At 38.2% G+C, this 8,426-nt stretch overlaps 1 pseudogene; it reads left to right on the top strand.

Annotated features, from left to right (window-relative positions):
- Positions 1-226: 226 nt before the first annotated feature.
- Positions 227-8,143, top strand: LOC116210925 (annotated as a pseudogene).
- The last annotated feature ends 283 nt before the right edge of the window (positions 8,144-8,426 follow it).

Here is an 8,426-nt window from a genome sequence, read left to right as displayed (position 1 = left end):
CTTAGTGATCTATATGCTCAACAGTAATCAGCTAAACTTTTCTTTCTTATGGATAAAGTTACTGAATGATGTGATCTTCTGCACTGATGGTTTATAGTATTTTATATTCCTGGAGACCGGCAGATGGTGGAATTATATGGAGAATTTGCATGTTCTTTTTTGGTCATTTTACTCCATTTTGTATGCTTTTGTCCCTTTGATTCTCATTGTGGTACCTGCTGATTGTCATTTGTAACAATATTCCTTGGCTTATTATTCCTGCAGTGCGTGCTATGTCTGCTGAAGAGGAAAGACTATGGAATGTCGTCGGCGCGAATTCTTTAGATTTTGATGCCTGGGTTACCCTAATCGATGAGACTGAGAAAGTGGCCGAGGTATCAGTTGGTCATGTTTTAAATTGAATACTCGTGCTTGGAATATTGTTTTCACATGTTGTCACATTCCTTAAGGTATTTGTTGCAGGATTATTGAAAAATGTGTTTTGTGTGACATGTCTTCGCTGTTAGGGTATTTGTTGCATCAGCCATTGGTCTGTCAATGAATTGATTTTGATAGTATTGGCCTAACCAATGGCTTAGACCTTTGTGCCATGTAAAATTACCGCTAGTGTTTCAATCCATTGTAAAGACCGCATCTGATTGTACTGGAGGGATGGGTGGTTTCTTCATGATTTATGATAAGAAAATCACTAGCCATCTGCAAACCTCGGAGTGGAAACTAACTTGGCTTTCATACGTTATGCCTTTTTTTCCTCTCTCTCTCTTGAAGGTTTGCTGTCTTGAGTGTTTCCTGTCATGCTCACTTCATGTTATGCTTACCAATGTTTTCCGTGTGATTGCCCATAGATATCAATGCTTGAGATTATTTGAACTTTGTTGGTTTATTGCTATAGTCATACTTATTCTAAAGGGAAATTGTTGGTTGACTGGCCCGGTTTGTGTGCATTACCCATGCCTTTTTCTACAGATTTGTATTTGTATTTGTATTTTTCTTCTGTTTCATCGGCAATTATTACCTTGTATGCAGGGAAACATCTTGAAAATTCGGAGGGTCTATGACGCTTTTTTGGCAGAATTTCCTCTCTGCTATGGTTATTGGAAGAAGTATGCGGAGCATGAGGCACCTGGCTCAACTGAAAAGGCGGTGGAGGTTTATGAGCATGCTGTCCAGGCAGTTACTTATTCTGTTGACATCTGGTTGCATTATTGCAGATTTGCTATTAACAAGTATGAAGATCCGGATATTATTAGAAGGTAACAACTGTCCCAATTATTTCCTCTTATTTCTTTGTTTCCGTTGATCTTGCATTGCTTCTTGCCTTAAAGTCAGATGAGGCTCTTGGTTTCTTTTCTCTGACAGTCCACTGTCGCTTGAGCAGTGATACCGCAATTATGGAGAAAAAGGTTTCAGGGATACACTTTCATTTTGATTTGCATACCTCTACCTTTCGACTACCTTAATAGAATTCAGTTGTAAAATAATTTTCTTGTGTCGCTCCCTCATCGCTCTACCCATTGATTTCCTCGTTGAGAAATTATCATTTTTATAGTAGCCCACGCTTGTCCTGAGTTAAATATCAAAACTCTGGGGCGCGTGAATATGCAAATTGCTGCTGCGAAGATTCATCCTGCTAAGGGCTAAGATGACATTATCTCTCCTCAATTTCATCAACATTGTATGGTTATTGGAGGAAAGGTAAATGCAGGGCTTGGAAGCATCATATGCTGTTTGAATGAATTTCTTGAGTGTCAGTACTACAGGCTTTTTCCTTAAGAATTATTATTTGCAGAGGTTAACATGTTCGTGTTCATGTTTCTTCATGCTTGTGGTGGTCCAGGTTATTTGAACGGGGATTAGCCTATGTTGGAACTGATTACCTGTCGTACTCCCTTTGGGATGAATATATAGAATTTGAGTATAAACACCAGGAATGGAGCCGACTTGCTATGATCTACACAAGGATATTCGAGAACCCATTCTGTACTTTGATAAATACTATAGCAGGTGATTCCTCATCTTGATACATTCTGTTTCTTGTACCATAAATGTTGAGTTTGCTGATATTGCTGTTGCTTATCCGTTCTGCTTCATTTATCTAGGATGATAATTTAATTAGATATAGTGTTAATTTAACAATTGGTAATTGTGCTTGCTCAGATAAGATTCATCAGATATGTGAACCTTGTATGTTTGGTATTGCAGCTTCAAGGAGTTGGCTGCAAATCGTCCTTTATCTGAACTTAGAACTGCTGATGAAGCAGCTGCTGCTGCAGCATCTTTAGTGTCAGAGGCTTCTGATAATGTGACTGAAGGAGAGGTTCCTTCTGATGCTGTTGAACAGTCTTCTAAACCTGTAAGTGCTGGCTTAACAGAAGCAGAGGAGTTGGAGAAGTATATCGCCATTAGAGAAGAGATGTATAAGAAAGCTAAAGAGTTCGATTCTAAGATCGTTGGTTTTGAAACAGCTATTGGGAGACCGTACTTTCACGTGAAGCCCCTCAATGCTGCAGAACTTGAAAATTGGCATAACTATCTCAATTTCATAGAAAAAGAGGATGACTTCAGCAAGGTATCTGGGTGGATAATCCATTTGATTATCATGGTGGATTGTAGTTTCTAGTTTTCTATTATTTTCTGCAGTGACTTACGCTTAGTAATACCTGCTGCTTGATGTGCTATATTGGCTAAAACCGTTGGATGAAGCTACTTTTAAAACGGGATATTGAACTGAGACTAAAGCATGGGCCTTCAGTTTGGTTTCTTTAAAGGCTAAGTATTTCAAGCCCTTATTTGTCAATGGACTTCATAGGTTTCTGATCCTTTCAGTTTTCCCCCTTTTTTTAAAGTTCCAATGTTATGCATGCAGGTATCTACTTATCTTCCTAACCATCTGTCTGTCAGGCAAGGAGGGTCCCTCCTTTCCTATTAGAGGGGCCTCTCTGTTCAGCAAGAGAGTATTTCTTATGCATATCTCCTCCGTGTTTTGGGTTATTCCTTCATTTAGGATGGTGGTCGTGATAAGATAATTTACGTGTCATAATTGTGGATGTCAGGTTGTGAAGCTGTATGAGAGGTGTCTGATAGCTTGTGCCAATTATCCAGAATATTGGATGAGATATGTCAAATGCATGGAAATGCGTGGAAGCATGGACCTTGCCGAAAATGCACTTGTGCGTGCCACCCAAGTATTTGTGAAGGTATTCCATTTCCCCTTTCATAAGTTATGAAAGTAGTTTCAATTCCCATCCAGCATTCCTGCATGAGACTGGCTTTTCTTTATTGATAGGATGATTGACTTATGTTGGAGCTGCTAAATACGTTATTCTCATCAGTCAAAATTACTTGTGGAGGGAACTCGTCTGTCTATCCTTGATACTTTTAATTTTAGTAGTTTGACCTCTCTTAGTGAAGAGAGTAGAATATCCAAATGAATAATGTCTTTAACTTTTTAGCTGTCAGCAGAGAAAGTTGCAGTAAGAAGAATCTTTGAGAAATTTTCAATAGCTTCTTATACTCTTTTAATTTAATTTTGATTCTCTCTAATAGGCTCTGATTATGCCCAAATAAGCAACTCTATAAGAATTTGGCTTGAATAGGATAGCAGAGAGAGATGATCGCTATAAATTGACAATCCTTGCTTGCTGCAAAAGTTCTGTCATGTAATACCAAAAGAAATAGTTCTTTTTGGTAAGCAATAATTGTCGACTTAGCTGAAAAGAGGTGAAAATGGTTTTATTGATAGTCCAGAGTCCTACTGAGTGTCATTGTATGGATCAAAAGGATGGACTTTGGATTAGCTTTTGATATTTGCATCTCTTTCTGGTTTGTTGCTTGTCAGTTGGATTTCTTATTTATGGTTACAAGTTACCAATTTTATGGTTTTTTTCAGAGACAACCAGAAATCCACCTTTTTGCTGCTTGGTTCAAGGAACATAATGGGGATATATCTGGTGCCCGAGCTGCTTATGAACTTGTCCATACAGAAATTTCACCTGGTCTTCTTGAGGCAATTATCAAGCATGCAAATATGGAGCGCAGACTGGTAATGATCTGTATGATTGTTCAAGTTGATGTGGCTCTAAATTGATATAGGTCTTAGAGTATCTTTAAGTATTTTTAATTTGGTATTCTCTCATTCTTTCAGGGGAACCTGGAAGATGCACTGTCTATATATGAACAGGCAATTGCTATTGAAAAGGGAAAGGAACATTCACAAACATTGCCAGTGTTGTTTGCTCAGTATGCTCGGTTTCTATATATGGTACGTTAGGCGTGAATTCTTAGATTTATGTTCAGGTCGATGTTATATTATTTGGGAATCCTTCGTCCGATTTCCAACTAATAAGCATACAGGGTCCATATGCCTCTTGTCTTTTTATTTAAAATAACATATGCAGTTTTGTCACTGTGCTGTTGTTAATGCTGTTGCATCTGCTGGCCCTACTCATGTCTAGAAATTTCTAGGGGATTGGAAGGAGAAGAGTCCTCCCCCCAACACCCTCCCCGGGCCTTTTTTTATTTTTTTTCTCCTTTCCCGGGGTTCCTTGGAAAGGGAAGGTATTGGATTTGGCTGGAATTGTGGGGGGAGGGGTGTGTGGGGGGTTTATTTGGTTATGCATAATAGCAGCTGGAGCTATTTGTACGTTCACGACTCGCCCTAAGAATAGAAAAAAGAGGAGTAATCTCTTGGAAAACAAAAGGATTTGGATAAGTTAAATAATTGACCTGGAGAATGAACCAGATATACTGTTTTTGTCCATTTTTTTCAACATCTCTTTTCTTGCAATGCTTTTTGTAGGTATTGGAACCTTTCTGAAGGGATGGAATTCACTAAATTTTATGTCAAAATTTTATCCTCTTCCCAAACTGAGTAGCTGATCCTTTCATTTTGTTAAAAATATATATGTTTTGGGAGTTTTACCTTGGTTATAAGTGCATTCTCTTCATTGTTCAAATATTGGGACGGCTGAGGCGTTTTTTTCTTTTCCCTTTAATTATATTGAGTGTAAAAAATTGTTTTGATTGGTGTAACATTGGAGAGTTAATCTTGATTGTGCTTGGGGGACTTTGTCGACTTACTAGAACATAGCGGTGGCACTTTAGTTGGGCCTTTTCCTTGAGTTACTAGATCATAGCACGGAGAGTTCCAGTTGGGCGTGCTTTTTCTTGTCATTCCAGGTTTCGCTTTATGCTTTAAAGTGTATACAGGTTACATTTTGCAGTATTTATCGATTGCAGCAGCTCTAGGCCTTGTATGTCAAAATATGACTCTTGTTCATCTTAGCGGGTCCTGTAGTGATACGATTTGCCTATTGTTACTGATAAGATGGCTGAGGAATGCTTGTTTTTTATTAGGATTTATTAGATCAGATGCTGTAGCATAAAGAACATATATAATTCCGAAGCAAAATTACTTGTGCCATGTGCACTATTAGAATATGTAATCTTCTATGCTTCTTTGTATATTTGATGATGGGTGTCTTGATGAGTCAACTTTGATGTTTCAATACATATATAGGTGCATGTTCATTGTTATGTTCCTTTGTTATTAGGCCCCTGGAAAAGAGGAGAAAGCTAGAAATATTCTGATGGAAGCGCCTGAGCATGTCCAATTATCAAAGCCATTCCTAGAGGTTGCCCTTTCTTACGTACCTCTATATGATTACTCTTTTCTAAAAGGGCTTCCTGTAGCTAAGCTGCCAGCTCTGCATTTTTTTTGTACAGGCCATGATTTCCATGGAGACCATGCTTCCACTGCCAAAGCGAATTGAGTACGTTGACACGTTAGTTGAGAAGTTCATTGTTCCAAATCCTGATAACCCCAATTCTGCCAGTATGGCTGAAAGAGAGGAACTATCTAGCATTTTATTGGAGGTGAAATTTTCTCAATTGTGTATTTGTGATGAGATATGCTAAAGTTACACTATATATGTGTGTGTGTGTGTGTGTATATTCTTTTCTGGTCCAAAGAAAAGTGAATCGCTATACAAGTTTAGTGAAATATCATACTTATCCAATAATAACCCCAGATTTTATATTCGATAGGATAGAACTGTGGTTGAATCGGGACTGGAATGGATGGTTATACACTTCCAATGTGAAAGCTTTTAAAAAAACAAAAAAAATTATTTGTATTTCTTATTCCTTGATCTTGATTTATGAAAGTTATATTCTTGTTAATCTATGCTGCAGTTTCTGGATTTAGTTGGGGATGCCAAGTTCGTGAAGAAGGCATATGATAGGCATCTAAAGACATTCATAAACAGAACTTCTGCGATCTTGAAAAAACGTCTTGGAGAAGATCTTTCATCCGACAAGTCCAAGTTGGCAAAAGCTGATCCTGCTGCTACTTCACCAGCGCAATCCCTGGCAGGTGCATATCCTAGTGCACAGAATCAGTGGACTGCTGGTTATGCGGTACAACCTCAAGCATGGCCACCGGTTGCCCCAGCACCAGTACAACAGTGGAACCCGAGTTATACCCAGCCAGCGGTAATGAAATCATGGATCAAATATCTTTCAAGATGAATAATCAGTCTTAGGATGTCTTACTATTTTATTTGGCTCGGTTCAGTAATATACCATGAGAATGTCAGTTAATATGCTGATAGAGGAACTACATGGAATCACTTGATCTGTAGTTATATATTTAACTTTTCCCTAATCTGCAGCTTCAGGTTTATGGCGTGTAGCATTTTACATGCATGAAGCTTTCATTTGGCAGGATATTTTCATAGGTGTCCTTTTCTGAATTTTAAATGATCGAAGAAACTAATATAGTTACCAGTGAGGGAGCATTAGCAAGGATGGAGGATAAAAGCTGTTAGTAAATATAGAGCTTTCAAAAAATTCGAAAATTTGATACTGCTTTTTGGAAATTTTGTTCTGATGGGTAACTGCATTTTGTGGTCTGACCCCAGTTTATTTATGTTGAGTCACTTATATTTCTTATTACTGCTGCTGTAAATCGCATTTTGATCTTTTCCAGTTATTATTGTTACTAGTATTTGTTTGTTCGTTTTAGGCTGCCTATGGTGGCTATGGGACAACTTATCCTCAAACATCAGCACCGGTACCACAAGCTGGCACATATGCTAATTATCAACCAACTACTTATCCAGCACAGGTACCGAAACATTTAATTCTCTTTTTAACTCCTAATTTTCCGGTTACTTGGCAGACAATCACCATTTTCTCTGTAGAAAAGATGGAACGAAGTGGATGAAAGGCATTGTTATTAACAAGTGGTATTAGATGCTTGGTTCTAAGCGATCAGATGTTTTGATCATGTTCGTTCTCGTGCCATCAGTTCTATCTCCTCGAGAAGTTTAATGTTAAATAATCAACATGAATGTCACCTTATTTACCGTCCCACGTGATTCAAGTGTCACTTGTGCCGTGTCTGATTGACGCTAACTTTCTATTGTATCATTTAACTATAACTATTCATCAAAGACTGATTGGTCAAAATCTTCACAATTAATTCAGGTGTACCCCCAACAGCAGAGTTATGCACAACCAGCTGCAGTGTCAGCACCAGTAGCAGCAGCAGCTGCAACCCCTCAAGTGTCTACAGTCCCTCAGGCTTACTATGGAAGCTATTACTAAACAAAGTTTAGCCAACAAATTTTGCACCCATGAGGATGGAGCAGACCGGACATTGACGCTGCTGTTTTGCAGAGTGCGGTTTAGGGGGAGTAGGAGATCTTTGGTTGATGTGGATCGAACATACTGTCGGAATTATAGCTGTATTCTTACCTCACTTAGGTAGGTCTCTCTATTTGCAGGGTCCCGACCCTGTTAAGTACTGTTGTTCTCTCTTTTTAAGTATGTATCTTGGAACTGTTTAGGAAAGAGTGTGTTGCTGAGTAATTTTGTGGAGTATTCTCTGGTCTTGTTTTAGTTCTCTCTCCTCTTCCTTTGTAATCATCTTCGACGCAAAATTTAAGGAGTCAGGTGACTGTCAGTGGGATGGGATAAGTTCATATGACCTTAAGTAGAGCATGCTCAAGGCTGTGTGAATGCCGAATACTGGATGAGATATCAAATCGGCCTGTGATCAGTGAGATTCTTCTTTGTAATAATAGCTGTGAATGTTGTATTGGCTTAACCATCAAAATCACATGGTCCTTGGGTTCATAGACGCATTTTGTAAAGGAATGTGTAAATATGTCTATAATATATCGTGGTGAATCTATTAATAAACCCTTTCGGTAGCAGCTCAAGCAGCCAGATCATAAAAAATAGCAGGGGATGCATTCTTGGATAACCTTGTCAACTTAAAAATGCAAACATTCAATTATGTAAATTGATATGTTCAATATAATTCAAAAGGTAACATATATTGGGGCGACATTTTTATTTTATAGACGTAAACAGGTAAACTTTTAATTATGCAAACTAATATTTGAAATAATTAAATAAGT

Source organism: Punica granatum, chromosome 6, assembly GCF_007655135.1.
Source record: "Punica granatum isolate Tunisia-2019 chromosome 6, ASM765513v2, whole genome shotgun sequence".
In the NCBI taxonomy this organism is placed as follows: domain Eukaryota; kingdom Viridiplantae; phylum Streptophyta; class Magnoliopsida; order Myrtales; family Lythraceae; genus Punica; species Punica granatum.
The sequence above is the reverse complement of the archived record's forward strand: the minus strand, read 5'-3'. Positions and strand labels throughout refer to the sequence as shown.